Source organism: Peromyscus eremicus, chromosome 8b (genome assembly GCF_949786415.1).
Source record: "Peromyscus eremicus chromosome 8b, PerEre_H2_v1, whole genome shotgun sequence".
Classification (NCBI taxonomy): Eukaryota; Metazoa; Chordata; class Mammalia; order Rodentia; family Cricetidae; genus Peromyscus; species Peromyscus eremicus.
This window is the reverse complement of record NC_081424.1, coordinates 1,542,512-1,567,547: the sequence shown is the minus strand read 5'-3', so window position 1 is coordinate 1,567,547 and position 25,036 is coordinate 1,542,512.

The window sequence follows — 25,036 nt, the reverse complement described above, 5'->3', positions numbered from 1 at the left end:
TCATTCCCTTAACAGCTTTTGCCTCTAAGTTCTCATTCCTTTTTGTAAACCCTTCTATCTCTCTACCATCGCAATGCAATTGGCTTGTTTTACTGTGTTTTTTTCTCTTTTTCTCTTTTCCTTTCTACTTATACTCACAATAATGAGTAAACACAATGCTGTCAATGTCCTTTTACTTATTAAATGGTTAGTGAGTAAGAAGTGACTGCCGTATAGTTGGTTATTACTCTATTTCATAATGGCTTTAGATAGTGACTGTTGGTATAAACACATTCTATTTGCAGGGAAGGACTACAGATAGTCTTTAGAGACCTAACCACTAGTCCAAGAAAAAAACTACATCTTAACTCTAAAATAACTATACCTCACTGAACATTGCAAATACTTCCAACTGAAAAAAAAGCTAACCTAAATATGTTTAATTCAATCAATGATTTAATTCCTGATGCACAAGTCCCAACGCAACAAGTAACATGAAAAAACAAAATAACACATCTCCCTCCTCTAAAATCTGCCAATCCGAGAGTAATGACTCCAATTAAAGCAACTTGCATGAAACTCCAGAAAAGAATTCAAAAAAATTATGATAAATATGTTTAAAGAAATGAGAAAAGATGTGAATAAATTTCTGAATGAACTCCAAGAGAACACAGAAAGATAGCTGAATGAAATAGGGAAGTGAATGCAAGATATGAAAAGGGAATTCAATAAATAGATAGAAATATTGAAGAGAAAACAAAGTAAAATGATCCTGGGAATAAAATGTTCAATAAGTCAAATTAAGCCTCTGTCTTAGTCACTGTTCTATTGCTGTGAAGAAACACTGTGACCAAAGCAACTCTTACAAGAGAAAGCATTTAATTGAGGGCTTGCTTATAATTTCAGAGGTTTAGTCCATTATATCATCATGGCAGGAGGCATGGCAGCAGACACTGCAGACATGGTACTATAGAAGTAGTTGAGACCTACAATCTGATCTTCAGGCAGAGAGGGCGACACTGAGGTTGGCATGGGCTTAGAAACCTCAAAGCCCACTCTCAGTGACATATTTCTTCCACAAGGCCATACCTTGTAATCCTTTCAAATAGTGTCACTCCCTGGTGACAAAGCATTCACATAGATAGATCACTCTTATTGAATCCACCACATTCCACTCCCTGGCCCCCAAAGGTTTGTGTCATAATGCAAAAATGCATTCAGTTCAACTTCAAAAGCCCCCAAAGTCTTACACCATTTTAAAAGTCCACAGTTCCAAGTCTCTTCTGAGACTCCTGGCAATCTCTTAATGATAACCCCCAGTAAAATCAAAATCAAAAAGCAGATCACATACTTCCAACATACAATGGCAGAGCATATACAATACTGTTCCAACGAGGAAGAAAGGGAGGGAATACTGAACCAAAGCAAGACCAAAAACCAGCTGGACGAATTCCAAATTTTGCATCTCCATCTCTGATACCAAAGTGCTCTTTAAATCTCCAACTTCTTTCGTCTGTGTTGGCTACAACACATTTCTCTCTTGAGCTGGCTCCACACTGACTGTCTTGACAGGTATCCCACAGCTCTGGCACTTCCAGTATCTTTGGGTCTCTAACACAATCCAGGCTTCATTTGCACACCTTCACACAATGGTCTCTTTAGGCCTGCATACAGAGGCAACCTTGGTACATACTAAACCTTTTTTTAGCTTTAGAGGTAGATAACACAGCCACTTTCTTATATACTTGACTCTAAAGCCAGGACCACATGGCCAAAGCTTCCAAGTTCTGCTCCTTGCTGGGGCTGGAATTTGGCCACTTCCTTCAATTACATTTGCATCAGCTTTCTGTTATGGATGACTTCCTTCACTGTTCAAGCTTTTCTTTAATTCCTTTTCACAACTTGGAAGCTTAAGTTGTGGGGTCCTGCTTTGAGGTCACCACACCCTTTGTCCCATTTAACATCAAGCTTTCTTTAAGCTTTTTATCTCCTTAAGCACAGGTCTTATTTCTATTATACTTTCTGGTGATCCTTCTCTCCTCAAACTATACATTTTATATTTCTCTATGTCGTCTTGCCCCTCTTTATTATAGAGCTACATAAGAATGATTACTAATAACCACACAACAGTATCAATACCATGTTATCTTGATATTTCCTCTGCCAAGGCCAGAACTCTGGAAGCTTCTGGAAGAATTTTCAGACAAGGGCAGAAAACAGCCACATTCTTTGACAAAATATTGTTATGAGGAACTCACCAGAGAAGACCAATCAGACACAGTGTATAGAAAATAGCAAGTCTTCATTCTAGCCAGCTGGGACTACATTCAGATATTTGAGAAGCCAAGTCTAGCCCTGAGTATAGTGGGAATTCTAATTCGTCTTAATAATAAAAACCCAGAGTCAGATATCAGGGTGAAAGCTGAAAGATCAGAGAAGCAGAGCAGTCAGCCACTAGAAAGACTTCTTACCTCTGGGAATCCTCAGACTGAGAGGGACTGAGCTCCTGTCTCCACCCTGCCTTATCACTTCCTGTTTCCTATTCCCAAATGCTAGGATTAAAGGCATGTGCCTGCCAACTACTGGGATCAAAGGCATGAGATCCCAAGTGCAGGGATTAAAGGTGTGTGCCACCACTGCCTGGCCTCTGGTGGCTAGCTCTGCACTCTGATCTCCAGGCAAGCCTTATTTGTTAGAGTGCAAATAAAATATCACCGCTCTGAGCATTTAGAACAAGGAGCTTTTAAAAGCAAAAACCACATCCTGATCTTGCTCAGCAGTTAGAGGGGGAGGTTTACACAAGCAAGCAGTTTAACAGAAGCTAAGTTAGCTGGGGCACCTTGGCCTTGGGTCCTAAACAGAGATGGGTAATTTTCCATTGGATCTTAGCAGATGAAATTCTAGCTAAACCTGAAATGGCTTTAGTAAGAATACAAGATGGAGGAAACTCTGCACTCTCTTTCCCTGTCATAATATCACAAGAATGGTCTCTAGGCCACTTACTAATATTCTTCCCCTCTGAAACCTCTTGACCTGGACCATCATCATAATCTACATTGCTCTCAGAACCATTGTCTTCCATGCACCTACTAGTATGGCCCATTAAGCCCAGCTTAAAGCATTTAACAGTTTTCCTAATCCAAAATCCCAAAATCCACATTCTGCCAACAAGCGGCGTAGTCACAGCAATACCTTGTTTCCTGGTACTAACATCTGCCTTAGTCACTGTTCTCTTGCTATGAAGAGATACCATGACCAAAGCAGCTTTCATAAAAGAAATCATTTAATTGCGAGTTTGCTTAAAATTTCAGAGGTTTAGTTCATTATCATCATGGCAGGAAGCAAAGCAGCAGATATGACAGACTTTGTTTTGGAAAAGTAGTTGAGGGCTACATCCTGATCTGCAGGCAGAGAGGAAGACACTGGGACTGACATGGGCTGTTGAAAACTCAAAGCCCACTCCTTGTGACATATTTTCTCCAACAAAGCCATACCTCCTAATCTATTCAAGTACTGCCACTCCCTGGTTACTAAGCATTCAAGTATATGAGTCTTATGGAGTCCATTCTTATTCAAACCAACACAGCTTCAATGGAAATAATCAGCAATAGAATGGATCATTCAGAGAAAAGAACAACAGGGCTTGAAGACAAGATAAAGGAATTAAATAAATCAGTCAAGTTCATTGATAAATTTTTTAATGGTAAGAACAGAACATGTAAGATATTTGGAAGACTATGAAAAGACTAAATCTATTAAATTATGCAAATAAAATAGCTCTATGCAAAGGCCTAGAAAATGTTCAGTGTAACCATAGCTGAAGACTCCCTGAATCTATAGAAAGGCTCATGTGAGTTTAAAAGGCATGTAGATAGAAGAGCAAATAGACAGAACCAGAAAAGAAACTCTTCATGCTGTGTTAAAGCTAAGAGCTGTGAAAACATCAGCTGTACTGGAAGCTGCAGAGAGAAGCAAGTCACATACAAAGGCAGGCTCATCAGAAAAATAGCTAATTTCTTAACAGAAATGCCACATACCAGAATGGCAAAGAAAAAAATTGTTATAATTGATGGTGAAAGAAAACCATTCCATGAGAAAAGCAGTCTAAAAGAATTTGTAACCACTAAGCCAGTTTTACAGAAAATACTGGAAGGAATTCTTCAGACTGAAGAGAGTAAGCATATCCAATATGTTACAGGAAAAACATAAAAGATACTAAAAATGAGTATAATTAAAACACCAAAAACTATAAAATCAACAAATTGCAGGAATTAATATGTACCTTTTTGGCATAAGAGTCAAGGACATCACAAGAAAACCCACAGAATCAACTAACCTGGGCTCATAGGAACTCACAGAGACTGAACTAACAACCAAGGAGTCTGCCTGCATGGGATTGATCTAGGCCTTCTGCATATATGTGACAGTTGTGTAGCTTGGTATTCTTGTGGTACGCCTAACAGTGGGAGCAAGAGGCTCTCTTTGACTCTTTTGTGGGCTTTTGGGAGCCTTTTCCTCATATTGGGTTGCCTTCCCCAGCCTTAATACAAGGGAAGGTGCCTAGTCTTACTACAACTTGATATGTCACATTTCATTGATATCTGTAGAAGGCCTGCCCTTTTCTGAATAGAAACAGAGGAGGAATGGATGATGGGGGGAAGCAGAAGGGAGGTGGGTAGGAGCTGGGAGGAGAGGAGGGATGGGAAACTGTGGTCAAGATGTAACATAAATCAATAAATATTTTTAAATGTACCTTTTGGTAACAACTATAAATATTAATTATATTATATTTAATGATCTAATTATAATCAGCCAATAAAAAGACACAAAGTAGCAGATTGAATTAAAACACATGATCCATTTGCTGGCTTCAAAAAAATTCATGTTGTCATCAAAGATAGACACTTCCTTAAGTTGAAAAGATAGGGAAAAGTTATTCCAACCAAACAGAACTAGAAAGCAAGTTTGCATCACTATCCTAATACTGAATAACATCTTATAAACTTGTGGAGATTAAACATATTACTAAACTAATAACTGAAAAAAATCAAGAAAGAAATTCAAAAGGTGTTCTAACTAAATTAAAATAAATACAAAACATACTGAACATGCATAGGGTACACCTAATGTATTCCTAAACAGGAAGTTCATAGTAATCTATACATTAAAAATTCAGAGAAGTCTCACATAAACACTTCAAACCTTACATTATAAATCCAATATTATCCTTATTCTAAAACCATATAAAGATACAACAACAAAGACAATTACAGAGCAATCTCCCTGGTGAATACAGGTGCAAAAATTCTGAACAAAATACTTCCAAAAGGAATTCTAGAACTCTTCAAAAGTTCCATTAAACATGATCAAGATGACTTCATTCCAAAGATGCAATAATAGTTCAACAAATACAAATCAACAAACCTAATATACCACAGAAAGCAAAGTCAAGAACAAAAATCATATTGTAATTTCAACAGGTATAGAAAAGGCTTTAAACAAAAGTTCATGATTCCTTCATGTTAAAAATCCTGAAGAGAATGGGAATCATGGAAACATCTTAACATAATAAACATTATCTATGACAAGCATATAGTCATACTAAATGAAAATAAACTCAATGCATTTACACTAAGGTCAAGAATAAGACAGGGAGTTTACTCTCTACAGACCTATTCAGTATAGTACTTGAAATCTTAACTAGAACATTCAGATGAGAATTATAAAAGTGGTACAAATAGTAAGAGACAACATCAAAATACCCTTATTTGCAGCATTTATGGTTCTATATATAAATGACCCTAAAATTTAACAAGAAACCCTTTAAGCAAAATATATACTTTAATCAAAGTGGCAAGATACAAAATTAACATACAAAAGTCAGAATCCTTCCTATATATTAATAGTAAACATTTTGAAAAGGAAATCAGAAAAGAATTCCAATCACAATAACCTCAAAACAGTCCTGCCTAGTAGTGAGGTATATGAGCCACATCAACAACCAGCATGGCACAATAACCCTGAGGATGCAGTGGCAGCACATATACCTTGGCAGATGCCAAGGGCTCTCTAGCTAGACTTAAGACTGGTCAACAAGAGGGAAATGTGCTAACTACTCGGTGCTAGTGAAATCACAAACACAGGCAAAAAGCCTATAATCATTACTTCACTACAGCAGCATAATCTCTAAACATTTGTCCTTAAATCCACAGATAAGTGTAGTCTTCACACCTCAGCAATGAAAATTTTCTTTGCAACAGATGGGGACCACTACAGAAAACTCCTATCAGAAGGGAGAAATGTTGTAATTATATTATAATCTCAAAAGGAAAAAAAGAATAAATATTTTGCAGAATTCAGTAATAACACTTTAAAACTGCCAAAACACACAGAATTGTGAAACCCAGTCCCAAAGGATACATCTACAAAAACACTCCTGTACTTAAGGCTCAGGGAACATTGAGGAGAGAGTCAGAAAGGTATAAGAGCCAGAAGATCAGGGAGTTTCCTGTGAGATTGTGTCTCCTAGTAATGTCGGAATTTATATCCCTAAACCCTCACCAACATGTCTGTCTAAACATGAGCTGAACAAGGACAACATAGACATGACAAAGTGGACAGGGAAAAGTCCACAATGCCTCACCCCTACACAAAGAACTACAGGCCACTAAGAAATGCTGAGAACAGGAGAAATAGTCTTACCAGGGAAGAGTACACCAATTGTTTACCCAATAACAAATGATCAGCCCTGAAAACACTCATTCAAGTAACCTTATACAGACTGAGCACATTATATTTATGAGTTTATATGTATATACATATCTGCAGGTAATAACAATTAATGAAAATGAGGCTATGAATTTGAAAGAGAGCAGTGATTTTGGGATAGGAAGATTTGAGGGAGGAAGGATAGGGGAAAATGTATTATAACTTGAAAAATAAAATACACTGAAGAAGGAATTGAGGAAAACAATAGTAGAAAGACACTGCCACATCCATATATTAGCAGAATTAATATTGTAAGAATGGCTGTCCTAGCAAACCAATCTTTAGGTTCAGTGCAACCTCAAAATTCCAATACCCTTCCTCACTGAAACAGAAAAGAATATTCAAAATTCATGTGGAAGCACAACAGACCCTGCCTAACCAAATAAAATACAAGTAAAAAGAACATGACTTCAAGTAATACTATAGAGCCATAGTAATAAAAACACTAGAGTACTGGCCAAAAAACCAGACATTTTAATTAATGGGGGTGGAACTTTTGACTATAGCAGCACAAGAAATCAGTGAATGACTGGGGTTTATTCTCTAGAAGCCCAAAAGTTCACCATAGGACTGGGGCTATGACTTCAATTTCAGCATAGAACTGAGGCTCTGACTCCAGTGATGCCAGTGTACAATGCAGGCCTGGGATTTTTACTCCAATAGTTCCAGAATCCACCTCATGACCTGGGCATACATGCCAGAGGTTCCAGAGCCAGTGTGTGAACAGAGTTTAGGCTCCAGCCATCCCAGAGTTCCAGAATTCACCATGTAACCAAAATTCTGACTTAAGTACCCAGATGAATGGATAATGAAAATGTGATACAATTACCCATGAAAATTTATTCAGCTGGAAAAAATGAAATTTTCAGGGAAATGATTAACTAGAAAAAATTAATATTGAGCAAAGTAATGGAGGCCCAGGACAAAATAATATTCTTTATTATATATTATGTGGACTCTAAATTTTAGTCTTTTGTCCTGGTTGTTCAACATAGAGTACCTGTAGAAGCTAGCAAACTAAGAAGGGGACATTGCAGGAGGGAGGAGGATCCCTTAAGAGATGGAGAAAGTACCGCCGGGCGGTGGTGGCGCACGCCTTTAATCCCAGCACTCGGGAGGCAGAGCCAGGCGGATCTCTGTGAGTTCGAGGCCAGCCTGGGCTACCAAGTGAGTCCCAGGAAAGGCGCAAAGCTACACAGAGAAACCCTGTCTCGAAAAAACCAAAAAAAAAAAAAAAAAGAGATGGAGAAAGTAGAAGTCTCTCAGTGCCACTGGGCCCCATGGTCCCCTAGCCCTGCAGTCCCACAGCTGCTTATAAATAATCACTCAGAAGCTTTTGTCAGCTAGCTCTTACAACTTAACTCAGCCCATTTCTATTAATCTATGCATTGCCACACGGCTTCATGGCTTACTGGTACTTTTACATCTTGCTTCTCCTGGCAGTGGCTCACATCTGCCCCATTCTCCTTTCTTCTCTTCTCCCTCCAGTTGGAAAGTACTGTCTAACCTTATTCTGCCTCACCATTGGCCAAATGGCTTTATTTATCAACCAATCAGAGCAACACATATTCACAGCATACAGAAAGACATCTCACAGCAGTAGAATGTAGTTAAAGGAGTCAAAAGGGAGAATACTAGAGGTAGAAATGTTTAGGAAAAAATGGGAGGTGGAGGATTAATGAGAAGAGGATGTGGGTGGTAGAAAATTAATCAAAATGAAGAATATATGAAAAAGCCATATGAAAATACCATTTTATAACACAAATAAACAATTAAAAAAAGAGATTGAAGGGAGTTATCCTGGCTAGATAATGTTATCCCTAGAAGTAGTGGGTTCCAAATGAAATTCCCAGTCTTTGGTGTGACACACCTCCACAAGAGTAGCAATAGAGTGCTATGGATGACTGATTGATAAATAAAATGCTGATTGGCCAGTAGCCATGCAGGAAGTATAGGCAGGACAAAGAAGAGAGGAGAATTCTGGGAAGTGGAAGGCTGAGGCAGAGAGATGCTACCAGCCACCATGATGAGAAGCATGATGTAAGACACTGGTAAGCCACGAGCCATATGGCAAGGTATAGATTTATAGAAATGGGTTAATTTAAGATATAAAAACTAGATAGCAAGAAGCCTACCACAGCCATACCATTTATAAGATATTTTAGTCTCTGTGTGTTTGCTTGGGTCAGAGTGGCTGCGGAACTGGCAGGTGAGAGAGATTTGTCCTGACTGTGGGCCAGACAGGACCAGGAAAGCTTCAGCTACAATAGAGACATTAGAAATCCCCAAAATACTGTAGCCTTTTATCAGTCCTCTAACTTACCCATCAGAACTAGAAGATAATAATATATTGCCCATTGAACCTAGAGAAGAATATGCTGTGGCCACTTACTTAAACCAATATAATCTCTTACTACATTCTAAATACTTATCCTCATTTCCACAAAAAAATATGTAGTTCTCATCATATATCAAAGAAGCCTCTTTTTGCAACAGATGGAGACTGTTACAGAAATCACACTAGTCTAAATTCAGATAACAACTGACTGTGTGATGCCCACCCTGAAATAATACATTTACACTACAACCCCTCCACTTAATGCTCAGGGAACATTGCAGAAGAGGTAATTGAAACATTGTAAGATTTGGAGGACCAAGAAATTTAGTAGGAGATAGTCTCTTCTTAAAAAAAAATAGAGGACACAAAGTGGTGGGGGAGTGGAGAATGATTGTCAAGATACTTTGTTTGAAATTCTAAGTATTAATAGAAATATATTATTATTTAAAAAGACTATACTGCTGAAGTTATCACATATCTCAGTCGCAAGATACAAAAACAACCTGGAACTGCACAGAAAAGTCTTCTCTGCTAGATAGCTGTCGAAGATCAAGGAAGTGCTATGAAGGCATCTGGCGGAATAAAGCCATCAGTGGTTTTACCTAACTATAATGCTATGAAACAAACCCCAAGCAGTAGTCAATACAAAATAATTAATATTAGAGAAGACATAGGTAACCAAATAAAAAGCCTAGTGCTAAGTATGGGATACCTCCAGCAAAGTTTTTGCTCAGAAGTGTCCTGGAGATTCCCAAAACAATACAGACTGTAGACAACACTCTTTATTGCCCACAAGGACTTGGTGGTAAAACCTTATTGCTGAAGACAGCACACACACAGAATGGGGTGGAATCAAGTTGGTACTGACAAGACCAGGTCTTCCTACTAGCCCTCATTACTATCCTCACAGTGCTATCCAGGCTGCTGTAGGACAAAAAAATCAACAGTCTTTACCAGCTATAAATCCCAGGAACTGCAATAATGACTACCACAGCAAGACATGCCCATTGGTACAAAAGTGACACAGACACTGTGGAAGTAATCAATCACTTTCTGTTGGACTTTCAGACCTGCTCCACAGGAGAATATCTGCTGGTATCATAAACCTGGCCAAGAACCAATGATGGAGTTCACAGCCCCCAGAATAAATCTACTAGCATTATTTTACTAAATTGACAAAGTATCAAACTGCCCTTTACGTCATATCTCTCTGCACCAGATTAGTGCCCCTCTCAGACCTCATCAGAAAAGTTTCTTTGTACAGTGGATAGTGGTTAATGAAGAAGCTCACAGCTTTTCAAAGGGCAGAAAAAAAGTGTCAGCAGAAATCTCAGCCACATACAGGATATCTACATCACATTTTTTCCCCCAAAATGCAGGAAGAGGGAGCAGAAAGACTGTAAAAGCCAGAGGTCGGGAAAACAGGAGCATAACCATGTCTTCTAGACATGACAGGACACTGTAAAGTTCACACAGCTGTGGTTACCTGCACAAGATCCTACAAAATTCAGCCAGCCAGCATTCTAGCATGAAATGGGAAGGAGTTTATGAGTGTCCATCACTTAACGAGGAGCTGTGAACAGTTCCTGGCTCATGGATAAGGAGAGTCAATCTTTAAAGATGTAACTCTTGATAGACCAACCATGTGGATGGCCTCTCAGCAGCAAGTACGGGCAGCACAAATTGGATTCAAAGGGTTGTTAATTTAAAAATAGCAAGAGGACATGCAGTTGGGGGTAGACAGGTAAGAGTGAGGACTGGTAAGGGGAAAACATAATTAAAAATTCATTGTTTGAAATTCTCAAAAAAGTTAAACTATTTATTAAAATCAGGGTATAAATTAATAAAATAAAAACAAAAAATTACAAAGAACCAATGAAATGAAATGTTGGTTCTGTACAAAAATAAGCCCTTAGCCAAAATAATCAAAAGAAGGAAGTAGAATACCCAATTTAACAAAATTAGTGATGAAATGGGAGCTATTACAACAAATACCAATGAATTCAGCAAATCATAAGGACATACCTTAAAAGTCTATATCACACTACATTGAAAAATCAAAAAGAAATGAATGGATTTCTACATGTAAATAGTAAAAATTAAACATAAAATAAATCGTTTAAACAGATTATAACCAGCGACAAGACTAAAGCAGTAATAAGATGTTTCCCAACAGAAATAAGCCCAGAACCAGATGAATCATTGCATTCTGCCAGACATAAAGAACTAACATAAGTAATACTCAAATTATTCCATAAAATAGAAAATAAAGGAATGTTTCCAAACTCTGATGAAGCCACTATTACCCCTCCACCAAAATTAGATAAAGACATGCAAAGACAAAACTTGCTGAGCAGTCTCCTAAATGAACAGAGATGCAACAATTCTTGATAAAATATTCACAAACTGAATTCTAGACAACATCTAAAATATCATTCATCATGATCAAGTTGTCTTTATATCAGAGATGCAGGGATGGTTCAACATATGTGAATCAATAAATGTAATTCATCATATAAGTGAACTCAAAGGCAGAAATCATATGATTATATCAACAGGCTCAGAAAAAGTCTTTAACGACACCTAAGAGCTGTGCATGATTTTTTTTTTAATAAAAAGGAAATGAGAGTGATCCCCAGCAAATTCCTTAGCAGGGTGCTTGAAAGATACAAACCAAGGCTTTAGCTAAGTGATGTGTCTTCATCATGTAGGCAGAATAAGGCCTGGTACATGAATCTGACCCTTTTCATAACCTAACACCTATTTTAGGTTTGGTCTTCATGGCAGAAATATGCCTGAAACTTGGTTTTAAAATTTTCAATGGCTCAACAAACTCTGTTAAAAATCCAAACACTAAAGCATTATTAAAACCTACTAGAACATATTTCTAAATGCAAACTCATGAAAAACATACCCAAGGTAGGTTATTAAAGTTCTAAAGCTGAAATAAATTTTTGCATGCAAGTTAAATTACTAATGAAAAGTCTTTACTGAGGGCAAGGGACAAGAAAGGATTAAACAAATTGCTCTTGTGTGACTCTGACTGAAGGGACTATCCATGATGAACCTATTATCTCTTTTTCCAGGCAAGATATTTACTGAATTCACTCTTTAAACCACCCAAAATTGCAAAATGCAATTCACTTTTTAAATAATTGGAATTCAGTGTTGTGAATGGATTTTGATTGCTAGAAAAAAAAATACGTTAGCTTTTTCTTATTAGGAATACAGCTTAAAAAGAAGGAAGACAAACAAAATAAGGACTTATTAATGGAACCTGAAAAACTAAATGAGGTTCTCTTCATTTTTTAGTGACTGTGGAGACAGTGTTTATACCACCATGAAAAAGACAGCCTCTGTCACAGCTCTAAAAAACAAGAAAGGAACACATAAAAGTTAGGATTGAATTGGGTCAAATTCCCCCACTAACTCTCTAGAGAGGACTTTTAAAAAGAAAAAGTTGAATGTTAGATCACTTCTTTGTATTAACATTTTTATAGTTGTCAAAGTCTTAAATATATAGGAAATATATAGGCTCATTTTTTTTCCAGAGGACAATGGACTGTCAGAGATATTTGGTACAAAGAATTGGGTCCTAATTCTAGAGATAAATTGAAAGAAGGGGCTCTGCTCAAGAATGACTACTTATTTGTATGTATAGGAAACAGCCAGTCTCTCTTAGCTTCTGAGTATTTACTAACTCATCTGTAAAGTAGAAAACTTAACATAATTGAACAAATCTCAAGTCATGTTGTGAAAATCAAACTAGGTAGCAGAAACGATAGACCATTGAAAATAACTTTTAATGATTCTTGGAATTGTAGCTAAGCACTCCTTAGCAGCATAGATAGAAAAGACACAAAGGATTCCAAAAAGCCCTTTACAGACGGCAGAACAGTCCTGATACCCACATCCTCACAGCCACCAACTAATATCAATCACATACTGGAAGCACTACAAAAGTCAAAGGTATTCTTCCAGCCTCGATGGAAACCAGGCTTGCATATGGTGCATGTATGAACATGTAGGCAAAATAACTATATACATAAAATAATAAAATAAAAACATTTTTTAAAGTCAAAGGTATTATCATCCCTGAAAGTTAGTGGAGCAGCAACAGAGACACATACAGAGACTACAAAGAAAGACACCAGTATCTCTCCCTAGCTGAGTATCTTCTGCGTGGCATGTATTTATTTGCCAGAGGGAAGATTGGCTAGGCTGATATTTGAATAACTCATCAGGTAGTCCCCCCAAGATTTTGGAACATATTTGGACACAGATATGAATGCATGCTCTCTTTCTAGAGAATCACAAATTCCTAAGTCTGTTTAGATTTTTGCATGACACTGAAGCAAGGGGGAAAGTTGCACAGAGATGATCCTTGTCACTCAAGTGGACACCACAAGTGATAGCAGACTGAAGCTGTCTTAACATCATCCCAAAGGAGGCCCGCAGTAAAGTTCCAGGGAGTGCTGCTAAGGAACTTGACAGTCAAGGAAATGCTTCAGGAATGTCAGCAAGGGAAGTTATCACCAGTATCAAGGAGAAAAATTTGGAATAGCGTGTAAAATTTGCACTAGAAAGCTTTGGAGTTTACTAGTGTTATTGCTAAATATCACAGAAGTAAAATATAGTATTATAAAGGTAATGAGAGGATGGCAAAATCATTTCAACTGTATACTCTGTTGAATTTACATTGTATCATAAGTTTGTTGTAGTATAAGTTACAATACAGTATTTAAAGCAGAACAGGAATATATTTTATGTTTGTTTGGAATAATTATAATTTTGTTTTAAATCATAAAGACAAGTGTAGGGCAGACACACCTGTAATCTAAGTACTGAGGTGGTTAAGACAGGATAATCCTGATTGAAGGTAGGCTGGTCTATAGATCAAGATCCTTACTCAAAACAAAATAAAGACAGGTGTAAAATACATTTACTTTTTCTTTAATTTCAAAAGGAGGGAAATTGAAACATTGCCCTATTTAATCATATAATTGCATAATCAATCATACATGAGATTTCTTTAGGAAATGATTCCTTTAATATTCTATATTTTACTTTCCTAACAACAGTAAAATGTCATTTGTTTTATTTATTTTCTCTGGACTTTCTTGGTTAATGACATAAACCTACTTAGTAACATTTAAAACCAGTGACTGAATATCATTAACACTTGGAATCATAACCTGTACATACACAAGCTTCCTTTTACTATCCAGGACTACCTCAGACATAATGGATCATGATCTTGACCCTGTGCTTTTAAAAGCCAGCTTCTAGGGCTTTCAAAAACTCCTCCACAGTGCCAACCTTCTCAGAGTTGAGTGTTCTACAAATGTGAACCTTTGGCATGAGAGTAACTGATAGTGGCCAATTATGGGACACGTGGAAAGAAAATTGGCAGGTAGGCCAGATTGAATACTTCTTTGAGTGTAGTCCCCCAGAAAGCTGAAAGGTGGAGTGACTCAGAGCTTCAGAAAATTTAAGATTTATAGTTTCAAATAACTATGAAGTCTGATTTTGTCAAAGAAAGTGAACAAAGCACAACTTTATTCAGCAGTCAGCTGACTTCATTGGTTATTTTAAACATTTAGACATTTTTACACTTCCCTGGCTCTGTGCTGTGAGAGGCAGATGGGAGAAGTACCATTCTCCATGTCATGTGACAGAAGCAGGGCTAAAAGAACATGTGAACAGGAGATCAGTGAAAATATACCTCATTCACTTAAAAATAGTTGAATCATTGTGAGATTGACTAATATTTATTCTCCTTTTTTAAAATGTGGCTTTTTCTAAATGTTCAAGTTCATATTCAAAACAGATCTAACCAGTTAGTCAATTTTCTATGTCCATACTTGTTCTAGGAAATATGGTCCCCAAACCCCCACTGAGCAGACAGCAACTTGGTGGCTCCTCCCCCTGGACAAGCTGGCAATATAAGGAAGGACTCTTGATCTGAGTTGGATGAATTATGATTTTGTTCCAAGATTAGCCAATCTCTTTTAGGCATTTGCCCAATAAAGGAGGTAATAGCAAGAAGGGATGGCTATGATAGTTTCATCGGCAAATATGGCATAGGGAGAGTCTGTTGACGTAACGAATTATGAAACAGGTAGAGTCTTTACAACCTACAACCGAGAGGGGCAGGGTAGAAAGCAGGGAGACAGAGATGCACAGAGAAAGCTCCCATATAAACACTGTTCTCAAGGGCCTCCACACAGAGAGAGCTGGTGAATGACATCTGCATTAGTTCTGTTGAATTCTGAAATGATGGCCTTACACCTATAAGTTAAGCACCTAATTGTCTGGGCAGAAGAAAAATAAACAGGAATTGCAACCTCTAATTCTCTAATTCTCTGGTGACATTTTGTATATAACTTTACTTTTCCTTCATAAGGATCTTGCGATATAGACACTGTTATTACTATTTCAGACAGGATTTCTCTATATTGTCCTGAAACTCTCTATATAGATCAGATTGAACTCCAACTCACAGAGGTCTGCCTGGCTCTGCTGCCAGAGTACTGAGATTAAAGACATGCACCACCACACCCAGCTATCATCACCATTTTAAAGTGAGGGAACTAAGGAACAGAGATGATACGTAAGTTGCCAGATGCCATTCATTTTGTATTTATTGTTGTTTGGTTAAAAGTCTAACCCAGGCTGTGCTCCAGGATCCATAAGCTCCAGGACAATAATTTGTAGGATAGCAATCATTTTTCTGTAACTCAAAATATTCATATTTTAGAGAAGGCTTATGATACCTCTTAATTTATTTAGGAGTTATATTAATCAGAGTAAACAAACAATACAACAGAAGGAGTCTGAGAAAACAGCAATCCCAAACTACTTGGAATTATGTGTTTGCTGTGCATATTTAAAGTCATAAAACTTTCAGCCTTCTTTGTGAAATGCCTCATTGACCATCTTTTCTCAGAAGAGTTACAAAGAAGATTGATATATGATAAAATCATTATGAAAATTGGGAGATTTGTTATAATTTTCCAATGAGTAAGCAAACATGAAATAGAGAGTAGTAATAAGACTAGATATTTATTAGGCACTCCACAGCTATAGTAACTTCTGACACAGCAGAGTCTCTTTGCAGTTTAAAATTACTTTATATATAATCTTCATCTTTCCATTACTCATATTAACTAAAACTGTAAGAAGCTAAGATTATTGTGTGTGATTAAATTGAAATATTTAAGTTCTTATTTTTATTAAAATCAATACCCCTTAAAATGTAACCCCTTAAAATGTTAATGGCCAACAATGTAACAATAATAAGCAAAATACTGTATTTGGGATCATTAAATACTGTTCAATAACAGTCTACTGCTTACAAATGAAGCTCTAGAAAAACAAATGGCAAAGCTTCTACTACGAAAGTATGCAAACTGCCTTAGGAAACAGAAAGGACACACATAAGACAAGTACAGAGTGCTTTAACAGTATCAACTTTTATTTGTTTATGCCTTCACCACACTTTATAACAAAAGTTCCTAGAGGCCAGTAAGATGACTTAGGTAGTAAAGACACCTGCCCTCGGGCCTAATGACCTGAGTTTGATCCCTGTGACTCACTTGGTGGAAGGAAAGAACAGACTCTCACAAATTGTCTTTCAGCCTCTCCTCCATATACATATCCTTGTACACACACACACACACACACACACACACACACACACACACACACACACACCAAGTAAATAGATAAATAAATGTAATTATTAGAAAGCATTTTTTAAAAGTTTCTTGTCAACTTTTAACAACAACATACAACCAAATAACAAAGGAGAGTATTGAGATGAAATTGTTAAGAAAGATGTTGTGCAACAAGAAGATAGTCTTATCCAATAACATGAGCAGCATTTCAATGAGCCTACAGAAGGGGGACACCAACACTGAGTTCCGCAGATGTGCTATATACTTACATTTGGAGACAGGTAGTTTTTAGAGTGATTTTTCTCCCAACATCCTTTCCTGCCACCCTGTGGACTAGAAGAAAATGTTCCCAGTTCTAGAGTTGAGTCTTGCTAGGGTCCAGGCAATAAGGAATATTCACTTTTCTTTCCTAAATTACTAGGACAGATTATGCAGACTTAAGCCAATTAATCAACCTATGATGTCCACTTGTCTGAGTAATTTAAGGGCAGACACTTGACTGTCACCAAGGAAAATTTCCATCACATTAGTGATAAAGCAACTTGGAATAGACAGCCATTTCATGACAAGGAAAAAAACAGAAAAAAAAACAAGTATTTGGGAAAGGCACAAGTCTCTTTATCGTGGGTATTCTAAGTATTGAAATAGGAAAAGTGTGATTCCTCATCATCGTAGGAAACAGAGATATTTCCTACTTTAGATGTATTATCAGCACATAACGCCACTTATCTATGATTCTATTGACAGTCTTTAAAATGCATGTCCAATAAGAGGAAATTTGTTTTCTATTTGTATAATACTTATCTAAATAACTTATATCAACAATGAAGGCATGCATAGGGAGAGTTTTCAAAGTCTTTCTACTGTATATAACATACACAGCCTATTTAACATCAATTGGTTATCCCTGTTTTAAAATTGAAACATGGTTTTCATACCTCTATCTCAAAAGGTTTTTTTGAGAGTCAGGATTATATCTTTTTATAATGCACAATGAAATCAGTACTCAACCAGTTAATAGCATGCATAGTCCCTTCCAAATAGTGAGTTTTATAAAAATGTAGTTTCTGAAACACCAAGAATACTAGCCATAAAGCTTTGGAAATCAACCCGAGTTCCTTTGAATCATTTTTTACAACCTATTTGAAATATTGCATAAACAAAATCAAATCAAACTAAAAGACTGACACAGGTTATTAAAAGTCTCACTGGCACAGATAGACTGCGTCTCTAGGAGTAGATCAGGAAGGCCCCTTAGGCCCACAAAGCAGTACAGGCAATTGCCACTCTGTTGGTTGTCCCACAGAGCTATGCAGTAGTAGTACCCTCTTGCTGAAGACATCACTCACCTTGACCTCAGAACATAAGTTAAGATGGCAGTGAGCTGGAACCCTTTTCCCTACTGGCTAGCCCTAGTATAAGAAGATTCCATGCAGGCTGCTAAGGAAGCATGTCCATCAATAGTCTTAACTCAGCTGTGAGCTATTATCCTCATTAGCTATGATTATCTGCACCAGTTCTGTAAAACATGCTGTCAGTGAAGGGGAGGGGCCCATGGTGCCTCACCCCTCCCTGGGGATTTATATACAGGTAATGATTAATAGAAGAGGGAAAGGCATGGGTGTAGACACTGGTAAGGTGTTCATAATCAACCATATTGGAACTCACTGGCTCACACACATTCACACACAAAGACAAACTAGCATGAAAGTAAAATGGGTCTATCTGGGAAGAGGAAAGGCATTTATGGCAGATAGGGACAAAAAAGGGTAAAAGGGGTATCCTGGTTTGCTTTCTGTTATGATAAAACACTGACCAAAAGTAACTTGGGAAGGAAAGGGCTTATTTGGCTTATGTGTCCTGATCACAGTCCACATTAGCAGAAGTCAGGGTAGAAACTCAAAGCAGGAACCTGGAGACAGGAACAGAAGCAAAGATCATGGAGGAACACTGCTTACTGGCTTGCTTCCCCTGCCTTACTCAGATTCTTTTCTAATACAGCACATGCCCACATGCCCAGGGACAGCACTGCCTATGGTGGGCTGGGTCCTCCAATACAATCATCAATTAAGAAAACACCTCCTAGACATGCCCACAGACTAGACTGCTGGAGGGAATTTTTCAATTGAAGTTCCTTCTTCCCAGATGACTCTAATTTGTGTCAAGTTAACAAAAACTAATCAGCAAAGGGCAGGAGGAGGTTGAACATGGTGAAAATACATTATAGAAAACGTTTTAATTAAATCCATTAGGTATAACTAATGTATGTTAATAAAAACACTAAAAGTAAATAAATAAGAGTGACTTTATACAACTCTTATTTCAAATGAGGAACTAAACATGCACTTTCACATAAGAGTTATAATATTTTTGCACTACTCTAAATTTATTTTTTTTTCCTTGAAATCTAACCATTTCATCATTTGCAGCTTGTAGCTTGAAGAAAAATTAGGTCACCTAGCTGTCCTCCTTTCCCCCTATCCTAGTTTCAAAATCTTTAAGTTTCATCATTTCACTTTCAGTCAGCACAATATATAAATACACAAAATCAATACTCAATTTGATAGATAGAGAACTAATTTTAAAAGCTTTATCTCTATCAAAACTGTATTACAAATGTTATCTTTATTTTAAATGTCCATACTACTCATTGATTTAAAATTCTTTTCATTTTCTTTTTAACAATTGCTTCACAATGTCAACAATAGTTTTCCCATTTTACAGTTTTAGTTTTTAATTGACATATAATTATGAATCCTTCTAGGCTATCATATTATAATTTAGTATTATATATATAAAATGTATAGTGATTAGATCATGGTAATAGATGTAGCTGTTATCTTAAACACATCTCATTTATTTGTATAAGGAAAATTAAAAATCCATTCAATAAGCTATTTTGAAATATACATTCAGTTGTTATCAACCATAGGTACCCTACTGTGTGATGGGACATTGAAGTTATTCCTTCCATCCATTTACTTGCACATATAAGTGAGAGGGTATTCATCTTAGTCAGTGTCCTATTGCTGTGAAGAGACACTATGATCATGGAAACTCCTATAAAAGAAAGCATTTAGTTGGGGCTTGCTTACAGTTTCTGAGGTTTAGTCTATTTTTATTATGGTGAGAAGTATGGCAGCACCTCAGACAGACATTGTGCTGGAGAAATAGCTGAGAGTTCTACATCCAGATACACAAGCAACAGGAAAAGAGAGCCACTGGGCCTGGCTTGGGCTTCTGAAATCCTAAAGCCCACTCTCAGGAACGCACTTCCTCAAACAAGGCCACACTTATCCCAACAAGGCCACACCCTGTCCAACAAGGCCACACCTCCTAATTATTTCAACTAGTGCCACTCCTTGGTGGCTAAGCCTTCATACAGATGGACCATTCTTATTCAAGCCACCATATTCCAATTCCTGCCCCCCATAGGTTTGTAACCATATCATAATGCAAAAATACATTCAGTGCAACTTCTAAAGTATCCATAGTCTGTAATAGTCTCAACAGTGTTTAAAAGTCCAAAGTTCGACATCGTGGGCCCCACAGGCACCACTGAGAGCAGGGGACAGGTGATGGAGAGATGGGTGTGATGGAAGGGTGAAGTGGATGTGTCTGCTGTGAGCTTAAGCAGGTGCAGATTCAGCCCACGAACAAGCTGTCTAGCCACGGGATCATCCTAGCTCTGGGCAATGACCAAGACCAAAGGTGAAGAATGGTCCACTTTCTTAAGTGGACCATTTGACCTCCTCAGAGGACCACCATATCCTATGATGCCATTGAGGGCCACCTGTGGTTAGCAGCCTTGATGTGGCCAAGGTCCCAGTTGATGTTCGAGGACTGTGTTATCATCTATTAACATGTGAATGTTCACGGCCTATGTCATTGCCTGAATCCATGTTGATGTCCATGGACTGTGGTGCCCCCAGGGACCCTACTGATGTGAGCACCTTGTGATGCCTGCTACTTGAGACCATGGTGGTATCCCTGTTCAGGCTGCCTCTGAGGACCATGTCTGGGTCTGAGGTCCTGCTCCAGCTAGGGTATGAGTTGACATCCATGGCCTGTGCTACCACCAAGGCCATGTGGATGTCCATAGTCAGTACATGGTCTATGCTGCATCTTGAAATCATGCTGATGACCATGGGCATTGTTACTGCTGGTGGCCACATTGATGTGGGTAGTTAGTGCTGTCTCCTGGGACCATGGTGATGTCCAGGACCATGCTGCCACTTAAGGCCACATCTGGTTCCATGGTTTTATTGTGGCCAGATCTGTGTTAATGTCAATGGCCCATGCCACCACTAAAGGCCATATGGATGTCCATAGTCTGTGCTGCAGCTTGAAGCCATGTTGCTGTTCATGAGCCATGCTGTGGCCACATGGGGCCATACTGATCTAAGTGGCCTACACTTCCACCTTAGGCTACGGTGATGTTCCAATCTGGGTCTGTGGTCTTACTGAGGCTGGGTCTGTATTGATATCTATAGCCCGTGCTACCACCAATGGCCAGGCAGATGTCTGTGATATATGCTATGGCCTGAAACCATGTTGAGGTCCATGATCCATCCCAACTGCATGGAAGGGCCTTCTCTATGGCCCTACTACAACCAGGAGCCTTGTCTATAGTCTGTTCTGATGCCAGAAACCATGTGGAAGCCCATGATCTATGTTCCCTCAGACCATAAAGAGCAAATAAGCTACTTTAGCAATGATATAAAAGACTGTAGATGCACCGTTGAGATAGAGGAATATGGAAGACTTCTGTGACAGTCCCTACCTCTACACCAATCTGCCAACCCCCCCCAAAAAAAAAATAGTAACATTCTAAACAGGAAGCCATTGAAGAGAATTCTTAAAAACTGTAGTAGGATGCTGAAGTGTTACTTTCTTCATGATAGATGGCCTTCAGTAGGGGTGCTGGAGGGGAAGGACTCAGTTCTATTTAAGTGGCAGGCCACTGAGAGTTTGACCACACTCCAGAGCGTAAATAATGATAACATGAATTGAAGTTTATAATTTTTGCTGGGGGGGGGGATTCAAAAGGGCAGGTGGTGAACAAGGAAGGACTGGGAAGCAAAAATGATAGTGGTGTATGATATGCAATTCCCAAAGAATCAATAAAAATATTATGGTGGGGAAAAAAGTCCAAAGTTCAAAGTTTCTTCTTAGACTTATTGCAATCTCTTACCTGTAGACCCTATAAAATCAGAATCAATAAGCAGATTATAAAATTCCAACATACAATGGCACAGAATATGCATTGCCAGGAAAGGGAGCAAATGAGAAAATACTAGACCAAAGCAAGACCTAAAACCAGCAGGGCAACTCCAAACTCTGCATCTCCATATCTGATGTCAAAGCACCCTTCAGATCTCCAACTCCTTTCAGCTTTGTTAACTACAACAAATTTCTCTTTCTTGGGCTTGCTCCACACCCTGTTAGCAGCTTTCCTTGGCAGGAATCCCACAAGTTGTGGAATATTATTTTAACTAGGCAAATACGTGTTAGATTTGTTTATGGTACAGAATATTACTTTAATTGTGTAAAGGTGTGTTACTTTTGTTTATGCTGCATTTGTTTAATAATATAAAGATGTGTATTTACTTATGTAAAGGTATGTTTCACTTGTTTCATGTTGCCTATCTCAGGCACCTGATTGGTCTAATAAAAAGCTGAATGGCCAGAAGCAGGCAGAGAGAATATATAGGAAGAGAAATCTAAGCTGTAGAAAAATGAGAAGGAACAAGAGAGAAGAAGGAGAACAAGGGAAACTCCCAGGGCAAGAAGCCAGACAGATGCCAGACAGGCAGACATAGAGACATCAAGAAAGTGTAAAAAAAAAAAAAAAAAAAAAAAAAGCCCAAGGAAAAAGGTAGATAAAGAGAAACAGGTTAATTTAAGTTAAAATAGCTAGCCAGAAACATGCCCAAGCTAGGCTGAGAATTCAAAACTAATAAAAGACTCTGTGTCATGATTTGAGATCTGGTTGGTGGTTAAAAGAAAAAGCCTGGTAGACCCACAGCTCTGGCATCTCTATCTTGAGATCTCCAACAAAATCCAGGCTTGATCTTCACATCTTCAATCAGTGCATTCTCTGGTCCTTCATGCAGGACTCCCCCAGTACACACTTGGCCTTAATGGCTTTCCTTAGCCTTGGAGGGAGATTCCACAAACCCTTCCTTGTACATTTTATTCTACATCCAAAAGCACATGGCCAAAGCAGCAGAAGTCTTCTGCCTTCTTGGCCTAGAGCTTGGCCACCTTGTTCAAATACATTTTCACAAGCTTTCTGTGTTTGAGATTTCCTTCACTACTTAAGCATTTATTTAATTCCTTTTCACAAGTTGGAAGCTTAGTTGGGTGGGGTCTTGCCTTGAGGTTGCCACTCCCTTTATTCCATTTAGCATCAGGCTTTTAAAACATTTTATCTCCCTAAGCACTGAACTTAGGTCCATTATGCTTCCTTGTGCTGTTTTTCTCCTCAAACTGCACATTTTGTATTTTTCCTTCATCGGCTTGCTCCTTTTCATTGTAGATCTGCAAAAGGGGAACCACTAATAACCACAAGACAGATACTAGGCTGTCTTGAAATCTCTTCTGCCAATACTGTTAAACTAAAACTCCTCAGTTTAGCCCCAGGCAGTTTATTTGGACAAGGGCCAAGAGTAGACACATTCTTCATTAAAGTATCACAAGACTGGTCTCTACACCACTTACTAATGTTCTTCTCTGAAACATCATGAGCTGGGCTGTCATAATCTGCATTGCTTCTGCACTTCTACTAATATGGCCCTAATGGGCCCCACTTGAAGCATTCAAATGCATTTCTAATCCAAAATCCACATTTCACAAACAAGCAGCATGGCCAGGCCTGTCACAGCAACACCCCACTCCCTGGTACCAACATCTGTCATAGTCAGTGTTCTATTGCTATGAAGATACTCCATGACCATAGAAACTCTTATAAAAGAAAACATTAATTGGGGCTTGCTTACAATTTCTGAGGTCTAGTCCATTATCATTGTGGTAGGAAGCATGGTGGCATGCAGGCAGGCATGGTGCCAGAGAAGTAGCTGAGAGTTCTACATCTGGATCTGCAGGCATCAAGAAGAGAGAGCCACTGGGCCTGGCTTAGTCCTTTGGAACCTCAAGGCCCACATCCAGTGACACACTTTCTCCAACAAGTCCACACTTATACTAACAAGTAATACTTAGCAGTCTCAAGGACATCTCAGGCTAAATAATAAGACTCTGTCTCAAACAAATAAAAGAAAAAGTGTATTTGAAGAGTTTGAGACAAGATAGAGAAAGTCTCTAATTTCATTACTTCCTTTTGACAGGGTCAACCCTACACACCTGCCAAATGTGGAGGGATTTGTAGCGGGCAGAGTCATCTGGATCCATAAATATATGTACTTGCCATTCCACATTCCAGCATGTGCCTCTGGATCTTAGGCAAATACTCTTTAAATAGAAGAATATCTTAGAAAAGCTTAGCCAAAGCCTTACTAGTTCCCTCTCCAAGCATCTGATGACTGGCATGTCAGTTCAACTGAGTGAGATGGTAATCTGGACTAAAATGCTACTTGAGTGAGGGGAGAGGGGAAACAGGCACCCACTTGGTGTGAAACCAAGTAACAAATATTACTGCTCCCTAAGCATTCAAATCTATGAGCCTATGGGAGCCATTCTTATTCAAAACACCATATGTATTGTTACCTTCTATTTTAATGTATTTTAAGATGAGACGTCTGCTCTGATCTCAGGTGTTGATAAATATTATTTAAACTATGTAAAGACATGTTGCATTTGTTTATGCTGCATTTGTTTAACTATGTGTTGCTACTTCAACTTGCTCGCTTAAGGCACCTGATTGACCTAATAAAAAGCTTAACAGCCAATAACTAGGCATTAGAGGGATAGGTGGGGCTGGTGGGCAGAAAGAATAAGTAGAAAGAAGAATCTAGGCTTGGGAAAGAATGAGAGAGAAAGAGAGGGAAACACCAGGGGCCAGACAGACAGACACAAAGGAAGCAGGGAAGTAGGACATACAGAATAAAAGAAAAGTAAAAGTCCTGAGGCAAAACTTAGATGAAGAGAAACAGGTTAAATTAAGTTTAAAAAGGATCGCCCAATGACAGAGAAATGGAATGAGATCTACATGAACAGCCTGGACATGAGTGGGGGTAATGAAGGGCGAGGGTCGAGGGAAAGAGAGTTTGGGGGAACAGGAGATCCCAGCTGGATCAACAACAGAGAGGGAGAA